At 42.3% G+C, this 25,579-nt stretch overlaps 1 long non-coding RNA gene across 1 annotated transcript; it reads right to left on the bottom strand.

Annotated features, from left to right (window-relative positions):
- Positions 1-478: 478 nt before the first annotated feature.
- LOC308482200 lies at positions 479-5,504 on the bottom strand. The gene is made up of 3 exons (XR_013989143.1): positions 5,443-5,504; positions 4,267-4,380; positions 479-534 (listed from the first exon to the last, which is right to left on the bottom strand). It is a non-coding gene; the product is annotated as an uncharacterized lncRNA (long non-coding RNA).
- Positions 5,505-25,579: the final 20,075 nt, after the last annotated feature.

The following is a 25,579-nucleotide window of genomic DNA, read 5'->3' as shown; positions in this document are numbered from 1 at the left end:
CAGCTGCACAAAAGCCTCCCAATAGTTGAGCTGAACATTTTGGCTAAGCACTAGTTCTGGCTGGGCTAAGGAGCTGCCGTACCTTCTTTTTTTATTATATAGGTAGAGCTGCGTTGTGGGAAAGATGAAGCCAGTACCCCTTCCGTACATGGAAGCTGTTTTGGTGCTTTATGGCAGAAAGCACATGGGTTCTGCAGAATAAATCCCCATTTTGAATCCCTTGGCACCTTACAGTTGGTTCTTTGTCAAGAGGGCCCAGAATGCTCCATTTTGTCACACAGATGCAGTCATCTCTCAACCCTTTTGATTCTAGTATGATTTGGACGATCCCTGCGGGGCCACTGCTCCACTTATCATTTCTTACCAATCAAACATACTGTGCTAATATATCATCCTGCATAGTGTGGCACACATTTTACTTGAAAAGGAGTAAAATTGATGTTTGTGCGCAGTGAACTTGACAAGAAAAACCAGCTTACCTCATTGGTAGCCTTAAATGTTAACATCCAGGTTTCATAAAATGAAGGTGGAGTTCTGCTTAAAGAAATGAATAGCAATTATATTCTCAAAGAGAGAGAAAATATATTATTTTGCTGCTTAAAATAAAATTTAAAAATTCAATCTCAACTTGAAAACCTAAGCTTCTATTTCGTATTCTACAGGATTTCTAAAACATGTTTGTAGTGTGGATATAAGTAATAATGTACACACAGAGACTGATGGACCTAGTAGGGGAACATTTCCAGACAGTAATATTTCAACTGACGTCATATGGGAATGCCTCAAAGAGTAAATATTACTACAAAAATATACTAGTTCAGGTATAGCTTTTTCCAAAGGGGTTTGGGAACTGTAGTTTAGCATGAGCACGGAGAGCTTTTGCTGGAGATCTGTTGCACAGATGACAGTTATCAGGGATTCCTGGGGAGCGTGAACAAATATTGACTCTGGTTGAAGGTGTCTGAAGTGTAGATACACCTCTGGATTCACAGAGCCTCACTTCTGGTTCTATTTCACTTAATTCCACAGATTACAGTGGTACCTCGGGTTACATATGTTGGGTTTGGAACTTAACAGGTTAAGTTGTTCCCATGATGCCTCAACATTCTGTGAGTACAGCTTGGGGCCCCTTGGGAGAATGGAAGACAATGGCAGGCAGCCAGGTCTTGGAGGACATTGCGTTTCAAAGGCTCACTCTAAGAAGTTGAGCAAGGGCTGTCTGGGGATGTGCTGCTGCGTTTGTGTGAAGCTTCAGCAGGAGGCCAGAGCCCCGGAGAAGTATTGCCAAAGCCTAGAGATGGCTGGAGCCCCTGTTCCTGACGATTTAGCCTCAAGGAGTGCTAGTGAGCAGGTCGGGGGGGCGAAGGATTCCAAAGGCAAGTGTAAAGGCTTGTCCACTGTGCGTGCTGGAGTGGAATGTCAACAAAGCAGGTTCCCAGAAAGCCGCAGTGGGAGCCAGGCCAGATTACAGTGGTACCTCGGGTTACATATGTTGGGTTTGGAACTTAACAGGTTAAGTTGTTCCCATGATGCCTCAACATTCTGACGTCAGCTTTCGAAGCTGGGAGGAGCTGGGAGGAGTTTCGTTTCTGTTCCCCTCTGGTCTCTGAGGGAAGAGGTCGCAGTTTGTCATGGCTGCGGTGAGCCCAGGAGTTTCCTGGGGAAAGTCGGAATAAAGAACTGTAAATAGACAAACCGGGCTCTGTGTGTTTGTCGGAAGCTAAGTGAAGCTACGTGACAGTTTTCGCTGCTGTGTTCAACTCTGCTGAGGCGTGACTGGAGAGCTACTGGAGACGGAGCTGAGTGGCGCAGCTCGGAGGAAGCGCGCCGGGCATAAAGAGCTAATTGTGGATCGTAAATCAATTAGCGGGGGTCACGCCAAACCAATCAATCAATTCCACAACATATGCTTCAGGTTACATACACTTCAGGTTACAGACTCCGCTAACCCAGAAATAGTACCTCGGGTTAAGAACTTTGCTTCAGGATGAGACCAGAAATCGTGCTCCGGCGGCGCGGCGGCAGCGGGAGGCCCCTTTAGCTAAAGTGGTGCTTCAGGTTAAGAACAGTTTCAGGTTAAGAACGGACCTCCGAACGAATTAAGTACGTAACCAGAGGTACCGCTGTATACTGGAAGAAGCAAAGACTACTTCAGGTTAAGAACAGTTTCAGGTTAAGAATGGACCTCCAAAACGAATTAAGTTCTTAACCTGAGGTACCACTGTATCTACTGATGTCGATCTATAACCTACTGCTCTTCCCCCAAAAGCAGGTAACAATGTTAAAATAATCAATGTGTGAGAAGACCCATGACTGCATAATTGGCCAGATCAAGATATCAAGCATCAGGGTAGACCTTTCATTGCAGTCGTATTTGTACTTAATCGGGGTGGGGGAGGAGAGTGAAGTTACTCCATTACCATTACCATGCTGCAAGACAGGACAGATTTACAATATTTTGTTGACTCCACCGACTAGATTATATGGAAAAAAAGAAAAGAGTCCAATTGTTGATAGCAACATAGAAGGGGGAAAGCTTAGATCCCCATAAATCTCCACCCAAACAACAGATTCTAATTCTTTTCTAAAAAATATTGTTAAAAAATATTGGAATTTTTTTTTCCAAATTACAAAAATAGTTGGGGGGAACAGGAAAAATAAAACATGCAACAGAATCTAATTAACACATTTTGAGATTATTTTCCCATATTTTTACTCTTCTGAAGAACAGATGATACTATCATAGCCAATACATATGTGCATCATTAAAAGTATATCCATTCAATCCTGCTGAATATCTGATAGAAGATATAATTTTTATTCCCACTTTTCATTTCCCAAGGCCCCTGCTCTGTAACATGGAATTCTACTCCCACAGTTACTACAACAGCCCCTGCTGTATCTTAAGGACTGTCACATGGAAGATGGAACAAGATTGCTTTCTCCTGCTCTGGAGGATAGGACCCAAACCAATGGATTCAGCTACGCCATCTGGGGGAGACTGGTCTCTGATATGGTAACCTGTATAAGTGAACAATGTTATTGTTTTTGTCAGTACAGAAATGGGAGTGTGAATGGACAGGATTTTATCTTGTATCTTCTACAGACCAATCCTGCTTCTTCACCTGGGGGATGATGCCCTTTTCTCTCAGTCCAGCATAAAATAGCTATGAGCCATGTGAGTTCAGAAAATCCATTATCTTCATGCAAAGAGATATGGTATGTATAATCTTCTTCATGATGAAGTTCCTTTGTCCAGACATGAGTTAGAATTTCGTGAGTTAGAATCCCAGTGCAGCCATCGTGGTTAGCTCTTAATTCCAACATGTACATACTCTTTCACAGTCACCTAGCATTAATAACATTACAATTTGGTTTTCACTGTCAGAAGAGATTATCATTTTGATGATTATCTCTTTTTTAAATAGTTTTTATTAAGTTTCTTACAAATATAACACATACTACAACAAAAAACAAAAAAAAACAAAATCACAAATATAAACAAAAAAGAAAACAGGAAAAAAAATCATGTCAGCTAACACCCAGACAATACAAATTAATTGGTTATTTAAACTTCTAACATCATAAACATGGTTTTGACTTCCTCTGAGCCCCCCCATCTGAATTTCCTTGTATTTAAATGTAGCAGTTTTCTAATATCAATATTAAAACACAATATTCCAATTAAAATAAAATTTCTTAACTTTTCTTAAGGTCCTAAATCTCAATTATTTTACTAACTCTTAATTTCATCCTAGACCTATTTAGTACTTTCAAGTAATTTCTAATTTTTAATGTTACAGTATTTATTCAAATAGTCTTTAAATTTCTTCCACTCTTCTTGATATTTCTCTTCTCTTCTGGTCATTTTGATGATTATCTGGCTTGGTTCCAACTGGTCAGAGTTGGCTGTGGTTGCAGAAACAAAACCACAGGTTCAATTGTTTCTTAAAGAAGGTTCATTAGATGAAGGCGTGTTCATCGTGATTTCTGGTTCTGCTTTTGATCTATTTCTCTTTTTCCACTTTCAGGGTTCTGCAGTATTTTTTTCCAATGATACACAAACACTTGAAGACGTACAAGCACGTTACATTAGTAGCACAGGCTCATCAGATTAAAAATTAAGCAACCGCCACCGCTGCTACTGTCAGAGGCTGTGAAACACCTTTGAATTCCACCATAATTCCACTTGATGTCATCAGCACAGCAACGAGGTGAGTATGTGTATAGGAGACAAAACAAAAACTAATTTAGAACAAAACAAACCTGTTCTCATGAGCTCAAATTTAATTCTCCGTAGGCAGAATGACAGTGCAGTGCATTGCTGGCTCAGCTAATCAAAAGAAGAGTTGTCGCATCAATGGCTGAACTTCTGTGGTACTAAATCAAAGAATGAGAGACAGGAGCAACGAAGAAGGTTTGTCTGTGAATGCTCCCCCTCTCCCACCATACATTTATTTTATGCTTTTTCTTATTCTCTATTCTTCTATCATACTTTTTAAAAATTGCTAAATCTATTGAATCCAAGAGGACATGCTGGTTCACACATGTAAACATTTTTTTAAAAAAATGATGCCTATGGTTGGAATAATTTAATTTAAATCACTTTGTGAGGCCCAGCCAGAAAGCAGTTTAAAAATACTAAGGTTGTACACTGGCTCTGCTCAAATCTCTGATCCCAAACTGAATCAGACTGATTTGGATAAACCTGGAATTGGGCTGAACGAAGTTAAGGCAGCCCCAGTTTGGACTGAGAGACCAAATCTTTGTTTGAAACTCTGTCCTGCTATGAAATGCCCAAAATCTTTCTGAGGCACATGTAGAAGGTGTTGAGGCATTGCTCCTGACACTTGTAAGTTGCCATCGGCTCACTTCCATAAAACTATAAGTGCTATAAGGAGACATGAACATGCTACGTTGAGATATGAAAGTTCTTTATTGACCATGTATGTGGAAATAAGAGGTGGGGAACATGTCACCCTCTAAATGTCCCAGCCAGCATTGGTAATGGTACAGTACAGAGTGATGGGACTTGTGGTTGCAGAACTTCTGGATGTCTACAGCTTCTCCACCCCTGTTGTGGAGGGAGACATGCAGACATGGGAAACTACTGGTGGTAGTTTAAAATCAGAGTATTGGGGCAACATTATTTCTCTCTCTTCAGGTGTATCCAGCCAAAAGCAAAAGATGTCAAGACCCTTATTGTTAAAGAACTGTAGACAATGACATAGTGTTACTGCCAGCTTCTATTGTTGAGATATATTTCCAAGCCAACAGGACAGTCCACCTGTCTCTAATGATAATACACAGGGTAAGGATAGGATCTTTTCTTGTTTGGGTTCAGTGCCTGTGCTCAACAGAGCAGGAATTTGAACCCTGGTCTCCCAAGGCCTGCACTACACTGGCTAGATTTAAACTAGGGCCCACTGCTTGTTCTCTTACCACTACATTGTCTAAGCCTGCTGTGAAGTTTTCTTGTCTTCTGGTCACACAGATCCTCTAATGGTCCTCAGTGCTTAAAATGTCCCTCATCATTCCATGACATCACAGCAGCTCAGCTAATGGCTGGTGGCAGATTATGCAGACTGGTAGCAGTTGCTTAGCCTGTGACTATATAAAGACTTGCCATGATGAAAAAAGGCAAAGGTAAAGGGACACCTGACAGTTAATTCCAGTCGTGAACGACTCTGGGGTTGTGGTGCTCATCTTGCTTTACAGGCCGAGGGAACTGCCGTTTGTCCGCAGACAGTTTTTCCAGGTCATGTAACACAAAATGGTTGTTATGCGGAAGACTGGAATAAACAAGCATTGATTCTGTAGTGTAAGCCTCTAGATATACAGTGGTACCTCTGGTTACATACTTACAGTGGTACCTCAGGTTACATACGCTTCAGGTTACATACACTTCAGGTTACAGACTCCACTAACCCAGGAATAGTGCTTCAGGTTAAGAACTTTGCTTCAGGATAAGAACAGAAATCGTGCTCTGGCGGTGCAGCGGCAGCAGGAGGCCCCATTAGCTAAAGTGGTGCTTCAGGTTAAGAACAGTTTCAGGTTAAGAACGGACCTCCAGAACGAATTAAGTACTTAACCCGAGGTACCACTGTAATTTGTTCCAGAGGTTTGTTCTTAACCTGAAACTGTTCTTAACCTGAAGCACCACTTTAGCTAATGGGGCCTCCCACTGCCGCCACGTGATTTCTGTTCTCATCCTGAAGTAAAGTTCTTAACCCGAGGTACTATTTCTGGGTTAGCGGAGTCTGTAACCTGAAGCGTATGTAACCTGAAGCGCCTGTAACCACTGTACAAGTTCTTCCTTACTATAGTTTGCTCAGCTCAGAGCACTGTTATGTCCTGCAAAGTGATCTTATCTTGCTCCTCGGGACATGTTCAACAGCTTGGAGTATGTCAGTGGCTACCTTGCCCACAAAAGATGAGTTTAACGTTCAACTTCTTGACAAAGGAATTGGAGGGGGGCAGTTAGAAAGAACGGAGAGCAGATTTGCCTGACAACAAATGTTGGAAATGTAAAGAAACTGAAGGTACATTCTTTCACCTTTGGTGGACGTGCCCAAGGATTAAGGCTTTCTGGGAAATGATATATAATGAACTGAAAAAGGTATTTAAATATACCTTCTTGAAGAAACCAGAGGCCTTTCTCCTGGGCATTGTCGGCCAATTGGTGCCAAAGAAGGACAGAACTTTTTTTATGTATGCTACAACAGCAGCAAGAATACTCATCGCAAAGTATTGGAAGACACAAGATCTACCCACTCTGGAAGAATGGCAGATGAAGGTGATTGACTACATGGAATTGGCAGAAATGACTGGCAGAATCCGAGACCAGGGAGAAGAGTCGGTGAAAGAAGACTGGAAGAAATTTAAAGACTATTTACAGAAATATTGTAAAATTAATGAATCTTAGAAGGATGTTGGATAGAAACTAAGAGGTTTTTAGTTGTAATGCTTTAAGAGATATGAAAAAAAAGGTTTACAATTGGGCAAAAGTTTAATGGTAAGGATTTGCTGAACTAACAAACTGAACTGGAATACGAAAAAGGGAGGTATGAGGAGGTCCGGGGAAATAAGTCTAGGGAAGATAGGTTTGGAAAATTAATGTTTTTTTTTAACTGTTTTATTTTGTATGTTTCTTTTTTCTTTTTTACTTTTTTGTTATATTTTAAATAACTTTACTCTTTTTTCTGTATTTTGTATTTCTTGTATTTTTTGAAACTTTAATAAATATCATTTAAACAAAAAAAAAATAGAAAGAACGGAGAGCAGGAAGAAAGGACAGAGAACACCAACAGATCATTCACAAATGAATTGCTTTGCCCCCACCAGGTTCAACCAACAACATGTCTTGTTAGCTTTGCAGAAGGCTGCATAAGTTGAAGCTTTGTCCCTCTTTAGCTCACATAGTGAAACAGCTCAGCACTCCCTCCTTTAAAAATCAAGGCGCCATGCAAATAAAGGGAAGCAAACTCACAAACAAAAGTCATCGGCAAATTACTTCTCTAAATACAGAAATCAGGTTCTGGGTGTGGTAAGAAAAGAAGCATATGCTGTAAATGAACAAGACACAAATAAGCCTGCATTGAAGATGGCAAAAGCCTCTAAATACAGTCTTCTGCCTGTGTTGTAGAAATGAACAGAAACCTAATTAAACTCTAATCTGCTGTCTAGACAGATATTTGCCCATCCAGTCACATATGCTGTAGAACCAAACAAGTTTAAGAAAGCTTGAGAATTGTTTCCAACTCTTCCACTGCTCCTCTTTCGCTGCCCTCTTGCTGAGATCTCCTTTTCTCCTTGGCTCTGAGATGTGTCCCCCGATCCATCACCTCCACTGAGAAGAACTCAATGTAGAGCAGAAAGTGAGCAATCCACAATAGCAGCAAGAGCTCAGAAGCTCCAAGAGACATCTGGTTGGTCACCATGGGGAGCAGGGGTAATAGGGAACCTCGATTAGCCTTGATCTGATCCAGAAAGGTAACTATTTTCTTCTTCTTTGTTTGAAACAGTGAAGAACCATAGCGGCAAACCAAGAACCCATTAGGGAATATGGAGAAGAAAGAATCATGGATGGCTGTCCAAGGACTAGGAAAATGTTTAATGGAAGGGAGGGGCCTCTAGGGGCAGGAGGACAGAGTGAATGAAAGGCTGAGGGAAGAAAGAGAGAACACCAGTGCTTTTTTTCTTTTAAAAAATGTTTAGAGGTACTCTCATTTTCCTGCTCATATTGAAATACTGCCCCTCAATGAGGCCAAACTTAGATTCACAAAATGTTTAGGGGTATGTGTCCCCCAAGAAAAAAGCATTGGAGAACACTACCTCCATGGGTGTGAACCCTGAGGTCATTATATATATATATATATATATATATATATATATAATCATAGAATCATAGAATTGGAAGAGACCACAAGGGCCATCGAGTCCAACCCCCTGCCAAGCAGGAAACACCATCAGAGCACTCCTGACATATGGTTGTCAAGCCTCTGCTTAAAGACCTCCAAAGAAGGAGACTCCACCACACTCCTTGGCAGCAAATTCCACTGTCGAACAGCTCTTACTGTCAGGAAGTTCTTCCTAATGTTTAGGTGGAATCTTCTTTCTTGTAGTTTGGATCCATTGCTCTGTGTCCGCTTCTCTGGAGCAGCAGAAAAGAACCTTTCTCCCTCCTCTATGTGACATCCTTTTATATATTTGAACATGGCTATCATATCACCCCTTAACCTCCTCTTCTCCAGGCTAAACATATATATGTGTGTGTGTGTGTGTGTGTGTGTGTTTTTAACATATCATTTTCAACAGTAATTAAACATACTTTTACATCTTATTCAGATTTTTGACTTCCATCAATCCTGTCTGAGGTAGACCGCCTGGGAATACCGGGTGCCGTAGGCTTAGTCTACGGCCATACTACCTTGAACACGCCTGATCTCGTCTGATCTCGGAAGCTAAGCAGGGTTAGGCCTGGTTAGTACTTGGATGGGAGAACCCTGAGGTCATTCAATCAGTTTTGTATTCAAACTCTGTTGGTTGGTCACCAACTCATCGCATTTGGCTAGAATTCATAGAATCATAGAATTATAGAGCTGGAAGGGACCATGAGGGTCATTTAGTCCAACTCCCTGCAGTGCTTGAACCCATGATCCTCAGATGCTCTTTTGACTGTTTTAGCTTTTTTAAAAAGTACTCATTGGAGCCACAGATAGATTTTGTCAGTGTGACGTGAATCAGGCTATGGGTATGGTTATGGCCAACCATCTGTGCCCAGACGTTTGAAGACTTTTATGGTGCTTCAGTACCTGCAAAACCTGTGAGGCAAGAGAAGAACACAAAACCTCGCTGTGTCCCACCTCCCTCACTCCAAATAAAGTGAGGTGGGCAACCTCCAGAAAGAGGGCCTTCCTCACAGTGGCATTCAGATTACAGATAAGGCTTCTCAGGGAAACTCACCTAGCATCTTCTCTGTGGTCTTTCTAGTGCTACATAAAGACTTTTCTGTTCACCCAGGCTGTTTAAATAACTGAAGTAACCCAGGTTTCTGTTGTTTACTTTTTAAAAAAATTAAGGGAGTAGAGCAAGTTCTGATGGTGCACTTATGTGCCCCCCCTTTTAATAATGTTATGTTTATATTTTCATTCAGTTACCTTCCACTTATTTTTTTATAAGCTACCCAGAGAAATTTGTGTTGCAGGTGTTGCATGCATATAAATAAAAATAACAATGATGAGTGTTTGTAAGGGTCTGGGAACCAAGACTTATAAGGAATAGTTGAGGGAGTTGGGTATGTTTAGCCCAGAACAGAAAAGACTGAGAGGATATAAAACAGCCACTTTCAATTATGCAAAGCACTGTCACATGGAAGATGGAGCAAGCTTGTATTCTCCCGCCCCAGAGGGTAGGACCCAAAGCAATGGCTTCAAGTTATAAGAAATGAGGTTCCCACTAAACATACCCAACTCCTATTTGGGGACTTCCCTGGCTTTTTTCTGGCCCATGTAGGACCAGTCTGGATAGTTAGCATTGGTGAAGACTTGACATTTTCATCCCCCAAAAGTTTTTGATTTAAGTTTCCACTGAAATGAGGCTGCATTTTAATGTTTTAATGTATTTTAATCTTGTTTTTTAAGTTGTATTTCAATCAATTGTTTTTATTTTGGTGTTAGCCGCCCTGAGCCCAGTCTTGGCTGGGGAGGGCGGGGTATAAATAAAATTTATTATTATTATTATTATTATTAAACATCAGGAGGAACATTCTGATGGTAAGAGCTGTTTGACAGTGGAATGGACTTGCTTGGAAGGTGGAGGACTCTCCTTCTTTGGAGGTTTTTAAGCAGAGGTTGGATGCCCATCTGCTTTAGTTGAGATGGTTGAACTAGGCAACCCTCAGTGTCCCTTCCAACTCTACAATTCTATTGTTCCAAGGTAAAGGACTTCTGGGGGGGAAATTTATAATGAATAAAAAAAATTGATGAAATATACATTTATTAAGAAACCAGAGGCCTTTCTCCTTGGGATAGTAGGTACTGAACTGCCCCAAAAAGATGTGAAAGTATTTTTGTATGCCACAACAGCTGCTAGGATTTTACTAGCCGGAAAATGGAAAACACAAGAATTACCAACGGTAGAAGAATGGCAGATGAAGATGATGGAATTTATGGAGCTGGCGGACCTCACCGGGAGAATCCGTGACCAGAAAGAAGAGGATTACCAAGAAGACTGGAAGAAATTTAAAGACTATTTGAACAAATATTCTAATATTAAAGATATGTAACCACTTGAAAGAACCAATCAGGCCTAGGATTAAATTAGACTTAAATATATAAATAAGAAAATGTACTATAAGAAAGGTAAAGAAATTGGAATACGACTGTAATATTGTTTTATGAAATAATGATATTGGGAACTGCTACATTCAAATTAAGAGGAAATTCAGATGGAGGAGATTAGAGGAAGCCAACTAAAATGTTTATGAAAATAGATTTTATTTAATTAATTGAGTTTCCTTTTTTCTGTTTAGGTATTTTAAGTTTGTTATTCTTTTTTCTTCTTTTTCACTTCTCTTTGTGTTGTTGCATATTTTCTTTTTTGTTATGTCTATTGAAAAGTAATAAATATTATTGTCAAAAAACAAAAAAAACCCCACCCAATTCTATGGGACATGTGAGCATAAGAACCTGCTGGCCCGTGTAGTCCAGCATCCTGCTCTCACAGTGGCCAACCAGAACCCCACAAGCAGGATCTGAGCACAAGAGGCCTCTCCCCTCCTATGGTCTCCAGCAATTGGTCTTTGAAAACATTGCTGGCTCCAGCTGTGGAAGCAGAACACAGCCAGCATGTTAATGCCTCTTACGAAGCCGTACCAATCCTTTATCACTTTTGGAATGGTCTTTTGGACTCCCAGCTGCCTGCGCAAAGAATCAAACGCATATTTGGAGCAAATGTGAAAGCTGGATGCCAAAGAGCACCCCGTGGTGTGGCTGGCATACATGCCTAGCAATGTATTTCAGTACCTGTGTGACTGGGTAGCACTAGTCAGTTTCTAGAAGGTGGGCAAAATGTTAAAAAGTGGCCTTGTGAGACCTGCAAGTTGTCAAGAGCTGTAAAATGTAGATGCCAACAGCGATGAACTGATACAGACCTGCAAGGTCAGCTACATCTTGCTTTTTTAAAAAAGAGGGGAGAAAAAGAATTGACTGATGTCAAGACTGGTTAAGGTTAAGCTCTGAGAGGAGACTCTCTTCTTTTAAGTTAGCCATGTCCAACATTTGTCATTAATATGTCTGGCAACCTGATCCCATGGATCATCTTTTGCAGCAATGAAGTGCGCCGCTGAAGTGGCAGCACGAGCCTATTCAAAGATCGCTGAATCGTGGGTGGGCAGTGGTGCTGCCGGTCAGGCCCTAGTCCAGGGACACCAATTTTGCCTTTGTTTTGATGCTGTGAGCAGAGTGACAAATGGTTGGGTGTGCAATAGGATAGCCTGAGCACAGCAGCCCTTGAAATTGACCTGCTCAACTACTTATTGTGTATGTCTGAGGATGGAACCCCAAATACATTTACCCTGCAACTGATTTGAAACAACTCTTTGTGATAGTCCTTAGGAATGCCCTCTCTTTGGAACGATATTTGGTAGCCCTTTGTGAAAACATTAATTTGTGCATTTGCAGTGCCCTCAGCAACATGGTTATATGTACCCAAATCTGTGTAGCTTCATGACAGATTGGATATCCCTGTGCTCTGCTGTCTCTGTGTGTTGCCTCTACCAGCATCAGAAGTGGTCTGTCTGATGCCTTCAGGAAGTCCACAAGCAGGCCATGAAGGCAAAAGATGCCCTGTGTACCAACCACAGCTTAGCAAGGGTAACCCTACCTTGATCATGGGGTCACGAAGAGTCGGACACGACTAAACAACAACAACATTGAGAGGCATGTACAGTGGTACCTTGGTTTACAAACTTAATCCATTCTGGAAGTCCGTTCTTAAACCAAAACTGTTCTTAAACTGAGGTGTGCTTTCCCTAATGAGGCCTCCTGCTGCCGCTACCCTTCCACCATTCAGATTCCATTCTTAGACAGAGGTAAAGTTCTTAAACCAAGACACTATTTCCGGTTTTGTGGAGTTTGTAAACCAAATCGTCCTTAAACCGGACTGTTCTTAAACCGAGGTACCACTGTACTCAGTCAACAGGTCTCTCCTAAGCCAGTGGTCATCACATCTCAAGGTGGTTAATTGGATATGTTAAAATGCAGTTTGTGACACAGTGGTTGGTCCTGGCTACTGCCAATAAATTCCAAAGGGTGACCCTGAGTTCTAGTAAGTTTTCCTGTACACACTCAATGAAATGTTTGGGAGTTATACAACTAAACACAGCAGATAATTTTGGAAACAGGTATTCTGAGCATGAAAGAATTTATTATTTGAGGTGTGGCCCCCTAATATTTTGCTTCACAGGCTTTGGAACATTTGTTTATATGCATGCACCTAGTTTGAAATACAAAGCAAATAATTAATGGGGAAAACCCTTTAATTATGTTGGGGAGCTGAAAATTTGGTATACAGAAGCTTTTGGTGTACGTTTGATGACTGTGAACAGATATGTTAAAACATGCTGCAATCATCTTTTTAAGAAAGCAAAATGCCTTGGAAACTAGAAAGGTAATCTGTCCTTTGTGTAGTTTTGTGTTCGGTTATTTTTAATTCCCCCAAGAATGAGTCTTATTCATAATTACAGTTCATCCATAATTCTTCACTTGTGTGGAAAAAGCCAAATGTTTAATCCTAAAAGAAGAAAAATGGCAGACAAGGCTTTAGCTACCTGTCTGCCTTATTCTGCCTGTTCAAAGTTCACTGCATTATGATCCTACTCAGAGTAGTTTGATTTTTTTTCCATCTCCTGCACACAATTCAAGATGCACATTTTCACCCATACTTCAGGGCAGGACCAGTCTTAGATATTTTAGTGCCTGAAGCAGAAAATCCCTGCTGGTTTGTGAGCCTGCCAGTGACCCAGGACATTCTCGCAGATGATTGCATGGAGCCTTCTGACTGTCTGAACCGGGTCTAGTGCCAACTATAAATCTTATTGAAAACTCTTAGCCAGGTGTTGCTCTCACAGAGAAAGCCAAAATAAACCATTTTGCCTCTGTTGAGTGAAATATATTAGCTCTCCCTGGATTTATTAGCAGTCAAGTTCGGCCAGTTTTAAAAGTTTAAAATTTACACCTGTTGAACATAGTTATGCTAATCCCATAAGTGGCCCCAAAGCCAGCAAAAATGCATTATGAATGTCAGGGCTACCAAAGGCACTGAAAGAATAGCCCTGCTGGATCAGGCCAAAGGTCCACTGTTCTCACAGTGGCCAATTAGATGCCTATGACCCTGTTGATGTTTGGGGAGAGCCTTTTTAGAATGATGTTAGCATGGGGTCCCTAAAGTTGTCTCTGATTCTCCAGGGTTCTGCTCCCTCCTCAAGATCTCTAGAAGTTACATCACCTCCCCTCTCCACCTCACCCTTCTCTCTCGGTATGTACCGTGGATGTAGTTTATCTTTACCTGCATGCACGTGACTAGTAATGCATGGCCAAATATTTCACACACTGCAGGTGCCAAGGTATATTTTGAACTCCCCCTATATTTTGGTTAAAGTACTGTTCTTCTCAGTTGTGAGTCTTTGGAGCTCCTTGCCCCTGGGATTCATCACCTGCTTCATTTAGATGACTGCTAAATACATATATATTTTTTCTAGATTTTAATGTATTTTTTCCTGCTGAATGGGGACTAAATATTAAGCCAGCCCATTTGTCTATCTCACTCAGTATTGCTCACTGTCATGGACTAGCTGGATGAGGAGAAGTGGTGGGAGGCACTAGTTGGAGAACTCCCAAGGAAACCTGCAGGAGAAGAAGGCTCAGGGCCAGGGGGTTGTGGTAGGACAATGATGAGTGGTCAGAGGGAGAAGGAGAAGGCTGGGAGGAGGAGGTGTCAGAAGCTGAAGAGCTAACAGGGTTTAGTGAGCAAGAAGAAACTGTCAGAGGGCAGTCCAGACTCAGAGGTAGGAGAGGAGGGGGACCAGGAACCAAAGATGAAGCAGGCTGCTGAAGAATCCAGGGAGTCTCCCCCGCCTGCTGCGAGCAGCTCCCCTCCCCACTGGTCTTCCAGAACATGCAGAGAAACGAAGAGGGTGGAGCAGAGAGACAAGACAACAGAACCTTAGGCTGCTGGGGAATGACCATGGGGAGGAGCCTTAGTGAGTGGTGGAAAGGTTAGGACCTTCAGTCTCCACAGTTGCCTCATTGGGGCAAGTTCTACTGGGACGGACTTTTGTGACCACTAGGACTGAGCTGTTTTGGTGCTTTGAATAAACCGTCAAGTTCACTGACATCAGGTGCTGTATTGTTTTATTACTGACCAACGCCTGATTCCAGCTCCAGCTCCTGAAAGAAACACATATTAGCAGCCTCTCTCCAGGGATCCAGACAGGAGCTTCTCCTAGTCCCATCTGGAGATGCCAGGGATTGAATTTAGGACATCCTGCATGCAATGCAGATGCACGATCACTCAGCTGTGACCCTTCCCCTTACCTGTAAGACAGCTTCAATATTTTATTATTTAGTTTCCTGCTTTGCGATGTTTTTGTGTTTACTGTTTTACAATGCTGTTAGCCAAAGTCTTAGGCTGACATACGGGATGCATTATAAACAACTGGTGTCTGTCCACTGCTGGAAGGCTTTCTGATCGTGTGGATGCTTCCACTGGCAGAGTAGGGATCAGGGTGATGTTTGATGATGCCTCCTCCTCGCAGCCCCCTTCCCAGTACTTATCACACAGTTCCAAAGGAGATTGGGGAAGCAGGGGCTTACAGGGGAAGGAGGAATTGTGGAAGATTGTCTCAATCTCCTTTCTGTTTATGAAGTATCTGCTGGGTCAGTCTTCTGTCAGTGGAGGGACACCATTTGGATATGACCCAATAAATATAAAATAATTATAATAGTATACCTTTAACTCAAGGAGGGACGCGGGTGGCACTGTGGGTTAAACCACTGAGCCTAGGACATGCCGATCAGAAGGTCAGCAGTTTGAATCCCCGTGATGGGGTGAGCTCCCGTTGCTCGGTCCCTGCTCCTGCCAACCTAGCAGTTTGAAAGCATGTCAAAGTGCAAGTAGATAAATAGGTACCACTCCGGCGGGAAGGTAAATGGCGTTTCCATGCACTGCTCTGGTTCGCCAGAAGCGGCTTAGTCATGCTGGCCACATGACCCGGAAGCTGTACTCCAGCTCCCTCAGCCAATAAAGTGAGATGAGTGCCGCAACCCCAGAGTCGGCCACGACTGGACCTAATGGTCAGAGGTCCATTTACCTTTAACTCAAGGAGTAGACCTATTCAGGATTGCCCCATTTATAGGCTTGCACTATTTACGTGTACAGGATTGCTGCATTTTTTTTGTCAACCACTTAGAGGCATTTTTCTTTTCAATCAAGCGGTATATAAATTTTGTTAGCCAGTGTGGTGTAGTGGTTAAGAGCGGTAGTCTCGTAATCTGGGGAACCGGGTTCGCGTCTCCGCTCCTCCACATGCAGCTGCTGGGTGACCTTGGGCCAGTCACACTTCTATGAAGTCTCTCAGCCCCACTCACCTCACAGAGTGTTTGTTGTGGGGGAGGAAGGGAAAGGAGAATGTTAGCCGCTTTGAGACTCCTTAAAGGGAGTGAAAGGCGGGATATCAAATCCAAACTCTTCTTGTTAAAGAAATAAAAATGAATAAAATTTCAGCATCATACCAGGAAAAATGATGTGGAATCCCCTTTATTTCCACTTCTTATTTTGATGGGTGCTTCTTTATGGATTTGTGAAAATTATGATTTGTTCTTCAGACATAGGAAAAAATTATTTGGACATGGGAAAAATTCCTCCTGCAGCTAAATATCAGAATCACATAAAGAACCTTCACTTACCCTACTCAGACTTTTCTCTCATAAGAAAAGCTGCCCTTTTATCACTTACCATTCCGATTAGTGAAAGTTGCAAATGCTTAGACTGGGTCTCACAGGCTGGAGAAATATAAGCATTGATTTAGCTTGCCATCCCTTGAGGGGAAGAAATAAACTGTAGGGCTAGAAATGAAACAGAAGATGCAGAGATGCTCAGCTTTCAATTTGCCCGTGATCTTGCTGTGAGGGGGTACACAATTTTCTGAATCATAAAAACACACCCATGATAAAGGAATCTGACAACAACAACATTCTGTTAACATTTTCGAATGCTAACTAGTTGTTCACTTGCCACCACTGAGCCAAACTGTTCTACGTGCTTCTGATTTAATTTGCTGAATTATCTGTGCAATTGCTTATCCGTTTGTTTTAATTAAGGTAACTGAAAATATTTAACTAAGCTAGAGACTTACTTGAAATGGAGTAATAGAAAATTAGTTTCAGAAACCAGCAGCAACAAAGCAAAAAACAGGAGCAGAAAGAATTAAGGATACCCAATCATCTTCCAAATTAATCTAGCTAGCTCTTCAGATGAATTGATTTCTGTTCCGTTATTTACTCCAATTTTGATCTTTCACATTGCTTGACCTCAGTGATCATTGAGTAGAATGAGCAGTTTTAAGGAATCTAGCTCTTTAAGGTTTGTGCTCTTAATGAAAAAAGGAAAATGAATCTTTGAAACAGATCCTTGTTACTTATTATTTTAAGATGTTAACAATCTCATATCGGAATTAAGTCATTCCCTGGGCTTGGAAGTCAGGTATTTGCCCTTGGAAAATGAGTCATGGATTGGGAAATGATACAGCTTTAATGTTGTTCAGCGTATTTTGAATAGGAGTCAAGAAGGACATTCTAAGGGAGTATTCATGTGAATTTGCCCACCTTGTAAGGCTTGGTCGTGCTATGAAGCAAGTACCATTTGCATAGACAGGTGAAGTCCCCCCAACCCCAGGCGAACCCTGAGCAGAATAATGACTCAAGATAACATGCTATGGGATTAAAATTGGCCACAACTTTATTAAATTTCAGATGTAGGAAGACCTTGGTACAGGCATTGGGCATTTATCCTTCCTAGTCCCCAGCTGGGGATCTGGGAGACATCAGGGTTATCCAGAATGTGTGGGGATTGGGCTGGCTCTGGAGAACATATGTTGAAACAGAGAGCCCGCCCCCCATTTTGCCGCTGTTGGTGGGGAAAGCAATGACAACCTCTTGGCGTATGGCCAATGCCTCGCCTCAAGACCCCTTTAATGGGGAACCCTGAGATCACTGCCACAAGGGGGGCATGGATCACCCCCTTTAGGAAGATAGACGAAAAGATTCCGCCCAAGGCCTGAAACTGCCAAAGTTGTGACGTTTTGCTATGGGGAAGGCAAAACCTGCCAATTCAGGAAAATTCCTTTCCGGCCCTTCAACAGTGACCCTTTCATAGGAGCACCTGCATACCTGTGGAAAATAAATTAACCTGCAAAAGAAGACTTAACTGAGGGAGGGTAGGGTGGAAGAAGCTCTTGAGCCAACTGACGCTTCTCAGGTAAAATTCACCTTCTGTTGTGTGGGCAGGGTGGTCCCTCCCCTTACCTGGCCGATCCCCTGGCAACGCCTCCCCAGGTGGGATTGGCTGAGGTAGGCGGAGACCTCCTGGTATCCAGCCTGGGGAGGATGAAGCCAGCCCAAACTAGTGGGATCCGGGGGGGGGGGGCTGCGTGCGACCACGCAAAAGGCACCGCCCATTGGATGTGAGGAGCGGTCATTTCTGCAGATGTTCTCCAGCACAGAATGAGGTTCTGCACATGTGCAGACAGCCCTTATCAGACCAGCTGCTCAAAGCCAGCTGCCTTTTGGGTTCATGCACGTGCAGACATTCTTTCATGTCCTGGAAAATGCACTAACACTTGTTTCTGCATTTCTTTCTCTTTCTCTTTCTCCATGCTGTCCCCCACTCCCCAGATCTTGCAACCAAGCAAAAGCATGCACACTCAATATAAGTTTAAATGGCAGATGTTATTCAGTACCAGACTTATGCTTTACCTACTGATCTTTATTTTTTACTCCTGTGTGAGGCCAAAGTTTGACACCCTCTTTCCAAAGCCAGATAAGAGGTGCTGGGCTTTGGGAAGAAATTGTGAGGGCTCTGGCAGGGTCCTAGAGCCCTCCAACTTCCTTCCCAAACGCTGGCAAGTGCTTGGCCAACTTTGGGGGGACGGGGACTCTAGCACCCTGTCAGTGCCCTCACACCTTCTTCCCGAAGTTGGTTTTGGTTTCTCTTAATTTCTCCTTTTTTTTTTGAAGCTAAAGTTCAGTTCTCCAGATTTATTTATCATTTTACTTATTTTTTTTATAAAATAAATTATTATGAAGATTTGCTAGCAATTTAATCCCCAATATTTGCATTTTTGTATGCAATTTTGACAAATATACATATTTTCGCAAGCAGTTCCCCTCGTTTTGTATGTTCATGAGTGCATTTATGCACTTTCCACATGTTGTGCACACTTGAGACATAAGATTCGACTGGAGAGCTGCAAAATTTAGAGAAGTGTGGATTTTGAAGGATGGTTGTGTTTTAGTCCATGTATTGTTTTGGAAATTTCTCCCACACCCCCATCTGGAGCAACACTTTGGCAGAAAATTAAAATGATCTCTATAAAGTGCTCAAGGATGCCACATGCTGACTTTCTCAATTGGATAATCTCTTGTTTAAATCTTGATTCTGTCATGAACTCCGGATTTGAGTATCTCCTGAACTCAGTGCCCCTCTTTGCCCATAATATGGAGTTAGTAACGGTGGCCTACCTTACAGAATTGTTGCACAGATTTGCAAGAACGTTTATGTGAAGCACTTTGAACCTTCTAAAGCTCAACAGTTGCTATGACCACATATCTATATATCTGTCAATCTATATCTTGCCTATCTATCTAGAGAAAATTGGCTGGAATGAGAAGGCAACGGAGACTTTGCATCACCAAGTGACCACCTAGTTTTGCGGGCGTCTGATGCTGAACTGTACGAGTATTATATAGATATAAGCCCTGTGACTGGTTTCGTGTGTGCGTGGCATGGAAGAGGGCGGATAGTAGTTACAAATTACCATTACGGCGCCGCGATGCAGCGGCTTAACTCAATTTAGCAACCAAGTCAATGTTTTGCCAACAAGCTGCCATCAGGACACTGTGCCTTATTAAAATCCCAGCCGCGCTCGGGTACTGAAGGTTGGGGTGGGGGCTGCAGCGGAGAGAGAGGATTGGGGAGGGGGAGAAAGGTTAAACAGCATATCAAGTACTGAAGGGAGCTGAAAGGATGTGGAGCCCAATTAAACCTTCAGCGCAGCTCTCGCTCATAAACACTTGCTCCTTTTATTCCCCCCGGATCACATTTCCGAGGCATTTTGAGAGGGAACCCAGCAAGAACCTTTTCATGAAAGCTCTGTTATTGAGCCTCAGGTCCAGCCCAGTTCTTCTGGGTGAGTGCCTTCTTACTCCCTCTCTATTAATCATCCTCTGGCCTTGCAACACCTGGGACTGACTTCCACCCCCACTGTTGCTATATCGACGCTATTCCCTGTTGATTTCCTCATTTTCTCAGCCCAGGCTAGAATGACCTCTTTAAAATTCTTTATAAACGTCAGTAATTGCTGCATCAAACTTCAATTCATTACTTTCCCGGGCCTCATGTATTTTGATGATATGAAAGTTGACCACATTTACATGCAAATTGAAGTTTTTTTATATTAATAAGGGCCAGTAAAAGGAGAAGGCTGCATGGGTAATACTCCATTATGACTTTTAAATACATTTGCCCGTGTTTCGCCGCTCGGCATTAGCATGGTCCGGCCACGAGGAAATCATGTCGGCCTGATTGCAATTTTGTTTTCCAATTGAAAGTACAATTTCATCAGGTTCCCCTGTCATTTCTAATAACGGCTTAAGTTTGTTTGCTAAATTGAAGAATTTCTCCCAGTCGCTGGTTGGGCGAGAAAACAGGTGAGCACCGGCAGCTGTTCTCCTATGAAGGGCATCATTATGAACTACCACCAGAGCCAATCCCACAAGGGTTTGCAGGATAAAAGCAGCAAAATGACTGATGGCCCGGCGCAACGGAGATTCGTTCTTTTTAAACATGTTAACTTTTAATAGAAAACTTTCACCAGCACAACAGGGTTTTTATTTATTTATTAATGCAGTGTTTATAACTGTTTGTGTCGAAGCAAAAAAAACCCCACACAAAACCATACAGAACTGTATGAAGAGGAAGGCAAAATCCGCAATGGTGCAGAAAATCTGGAATGGATATGTATGCACTTATATGAACACCTAGGGACGTGGGTGGTGCTGTGGGTTAAACCACAAAGCCTAGGACTTGCTGATCAGAAGGTCGGCGGTTCAAATCCCCGTGACAGGGTGAGCGCCCGTTGTTCGGTCCCTGCTCCTGCCCACCTAGCAGTTTGAAAGCACGTCAAAGTGCAAGTAGATAAATAGGTACCGCTCCGGCGGGAAGGCATTTCCGTGTGCTGCTCTGGTTCGCCAGAAGCTGCTTAGTCATGCTGGCCACATGACCCGGAAGCTAGACGTCGGCTCCCTCGGCCAGTAAAGCGAGATGAGCGCCACAATCCCAGAGTCGGCCATGACTGGACCCCAGTCAGGGATCCCCTTTACCCTTTACCTTATAAGAACACTTGCTCATGAGGTGGGTGGGCTCCCGTTTTCATTTTCTCTGACCGCAGCCCCCACGGCCACCACATTATATACAATTCCAGGCCATCTCCCCAACCTTCTGAAGTAGCTTTTTAGGGGATATATTGGAAGCTAGTCATAGGATAGGGACACGGGTGGCGCTGTGCTCTAAACCACAGAGCCTAGGGGTTGCCAATCAGAAGGTCGGCGCTGCTCTGGTTCACCAGAAGCAGCTTAGTCATGTTGGCCACATGACCCGGAAGCTGTATGCCAGCTCCCTCGGCCAGTAAAGCGAGATGAGCACCGCAGCCCCAGAGTTGTCCACGACTCGACCTAACGGTCAGGGGTCCCTTTGCCTTTACCTTTGGTCATAGGATGCCCTGTTCCCACAGAAACACAGGAAGCTGCCTGGACATCTTAATGATTGTTCTGTACTGTTTTGAACCATGTTTCACATTTGCTCACTGCCCCTGACAACAGTGCTGGATTTACATATACAGTAGGCTAAACAAGCTTTAGCTTAGGGCCCCACTCTCTTGGGGGCCCTCAAAAAAGTGTAAAGGAAAAAAACTGGATGTACATTTCCAAAATATAAGATAAAAAACACATAAAATAAAGCCTACATACAGCAAGTGTTTTGTGTTGTGTATGGACCTATTAGGTCCATAAATTACCATATAGCATACATTCAACACAAAAACAGTGACAATTTGTTGTTGACGAAGGACAGCTGGACATATAAAGGGCCCCATTACCTCCAGTAGCTTAGGGCCTCATCATACCTAAATCTGGCACTGCCTGATACATAGAAATGGCGGAATAGAAATATTTTGCAACCGACTAACTAAATGAGCTCCTTTATACTTATGGTTCATCCAGGTTAGTATTGCCTACACTATGGATGGAAGAATTTGTTGGCTCCAGTTCTCTCAGTTTATTTTCATTTTTTCTATCTTAAATCTTTCCAATCTCCGCATTTCTGCAACAATTTGTGAATATTTTCACAAGCACGTTCATTTTCAATGCACACTTTCTCCCAGGGTATGCCTTCTTGTGAATATTGTATTGCAAAAATTGGACAATTGTGAATTTCAAAGGATGGACGAACACACACACACACACACACACATCCTGCATTAAAATAGCCCCTCAAATAAAAAGTACATTAGAGATAGAGACAGGGAATAAAACACAACCCTCCCCCCTCAATCTACCCACGCAATTTAATGAATAAATGAAATAGTCTTGGCCTGTAGTGTGGATAACATATGTATTTCAAATTGCAGTTTCCTTATGGGACAATGCGAATAGTGGGCAACTTGGATCTTCATTCTCCCAGTGATTTATTAAGTAAATCGTTTACAATCTGCAATGTGTCAGTGGTAAAAAACAACTGCTGGGGTGGGCCTTCCCTCTGCCTGAGACGCTCAAAATGGCAAGCTTGTTGCTAAAATGTAATGATAAGTGGGACCTGCGAAAAAATGTTCCAGCCCATCCTCTTTCCTAAAATGAGTAATTCTAGTGCTTTTTTTTCTTAAAAAAATGTTTAGGGGTACAGTGGTACCTCGGGTTACAGACGCTTCAGGTTACAGACGCTTCAGGTTACAGACTCCGCTAACCCAGAAATAGTACCCTGGGTTAAGAACTTTGCTTCAGGATGAGAACAGAAATTGTGCGGTGGCGGCGCGGCGGCAGCAGGAAGCCCCATTAGCTAAAGTGGTTCCTCAGGTTAAGAACAGTTTCAGGTTAAGAACAGACCTCCAGAATGAATTAAGTTCTTAACCCGAAGTACAACTGTACTCTCATTTTCCTACTCATATTGAAATACTGCCCCTCAGTGAGGCCAAACTTAGATTCACAAAATGTTTAGGGGTATGCGTACCCATGCGTCCCCCCCAGAAAAAAGCACTGAGTAATTCTATTCAGGGTTCCTGCCAGCTATCCTTCTCAGAAGGCCACTCCATTACAATTCCCCCTTTATTTTTTTCTTTTCCCGCCTACTGTTGCTCTATATTCCATGCCTCCTCTACACTGCTTAGTTGCAGTGGACTAGAATCATTATTGCTTATTTTGGAAGGTGTGTCCATTACAGTGATGATTGTTTTTTTTAACACACTTTTGGCAAATCTTGGTGTTAATACTGATACTTTCATCTTATTTCCAGTGGTGCCATTCTGACAACAATCATGGCATCAATACCTGAATTCTCTATTAGATGGCGTGATATATAGCGAGGCTGATAGATGATAAATAGATAGATGATAGACATAGAGATAGAGATAGAGATAGAGAGATAGAGATAGAGATAGAGATAGAGATAGAGATAGAGATAGATAGATGATAGATAGATAGATAGATGATAGATAGATAGATAGATAGATAGATAGATAGATAGATGATAGATAGATAGATAGATAGATAGATAGATAGATGATAGATAGATAGATGATAGATAGATAGATAGAGAGATAGAGAGATATAGATAGATGATAGATAGATATAGATAGATGATAGATAGATGATAGATAGATGATAGACCAGAGGTCCGCAACCTTTTTCAGCCATGGGCTGGTCCACTGTCCCTCAGACCATGTGGTGGGCCGGACTATATTTTGAAAAAAGAAGAACAAATTCCTATGCCCCACAAATAACCCAGAGATGCATTTTAAATAAAAGCACACATTCTACTCATGTAAAAACACGCTGATTCCCGGACCGTCCACGGGCCATATTGAGAAGGTGATTGGGCCGCATCCGACCCCCGGGCCTTAGGTTGCCTACCCCTGTGATAGACAGATGGACAGATGGAGAGACAGATATTTTTTTCTTTAAGAATAGCAAGTTCTGCAGATAATCTTTTGCTTTCCCAAACTATGTAATGAGTCACAACTCTTATAAGATCATTTTCTCCCTGTGTGTGTTTGTGTGTATGTGCGTGCACGCACACAAACACACTGATTGCCTTCCAGTGTGTAAAACCTGAAATTTCCTTCCTATTGTGGTTAATTTTCTTTTTAAAGCCAGTCACTCACTCCTACTTTTTCACTCACTTGAAGATTAGCTTTATCTCTGAGTAGTAAACAATGTAAGTCGTTCACATAACTCTCTGAGCCACTGCATTGTAACATCAATGGCCTGGAGCGTGTGGCTTTTCCTTACGACGTTTCAATTTAAACACTACCGCACTGCAGCATTGTCACATCTCATTTACACTGTGGGACTCAGTGGGAGACAGGGATCATTACGTGGAGAACATTGAGGAAAAAATGCATTACACTCCGATCATAACCATAAAAGTAACTAAAGAGAAGGAGACACATACAGACGCACTGGCGGTCGATGTAATAAAACAGAATAAGCAGTGCATCGGAAAAAATGTAGGAAGGTGGAAGTTTAGAGAGAAAACTGGCCACTTCACTAAAATTGTCAAGCTTGAGTCAAATGATATTACTGCTGACACCTCTGGCTATATAGTACATTGCTTTGAGATTCTGTTTCTTCACTTTTCTTTGGTTATCACAGCCAAGGCAATTCTCTTGTGCTTTGAATGCTGAAATTATCATCCTTTATGCTGGGTTTCCCCTTCTCCCCATTCTTATTTTCTCCGCTTGCTCACCAGTGGTTTGGGTATGGGCATATATTATGCAGACAACAGTTGTATGAGTTGTGTTCTTGTTTGGTTCAAACACAGGGACTGGTAAAGCCCAGTCAAACTTCAGAGTATTGCTAGGGCACTGCTCTGCTTTGTTACAGCTACACAACTATTTCTTCACCCCATAATTCAAAACAACAGCAACACGCTTCTAGGCATGTTAGAAATGGATTCAATGCTCTACCCCAAATATTATTTTCAAAGTTAATTCACTATGACCTGGTTCGTACCCCAGAAAAGGTTCTTCATATCTGTGGGGTGGGTGTATGTTTCAACACTCCCCTCAGGTCTATGACACAATGCATGACATGGTCTGCCTTTGTGGTGTACATCTTTTCCCACCCACCTTGTTTATTTTTTTGTAAATAATTTATCATCATCAATCTTTATTATGGTCCAGAGACCCAACAAAACATTACAAATTAATACAGAGTTCATACAGTCTACCTCCAGGTTAATCAAACACTTTGTTTGGAATATAGTGCTCGTTTGTTCTTGCAACCACCGATAAAAACTTTGCCACTGCCAACGTTCTAGCTTTTGTCCGGTCTTCCAGTTGGAACCTGACATAGTGAGCCTCTGACTTTCCCGGGAAAGGCACCAGCAAGGGTAGTATCAGTTCAGCCCTGGCCTGCTCATACTTCGCACAATGTAACAAAATATGATCTATGGAATCGATGTCTTGAGCACACGAGCAAAGTCTGTCCTGGTAGGGAACTCCTCTCAACCTACCATCCAGCACTGCAGAGGG

The sequence above is a fragment of the Podarcis pityusensis genome (genome assembly GCF_964106645.2).
Source record: "Podarcis pityusensis genome assembly, chromosome: 7".
Taxonomy (NCBI): Eukaryota; Metazoa; Chordata; class Lepidosauria; order Squamata; family Lacertidae; genus Podarcis; species Podarcis pityusensis.
The sequence above is the reverse complement of the archived record's forward strand: the minus strand, read 5'-3'. Positions and strand labels throughout refer to the sequence as shown.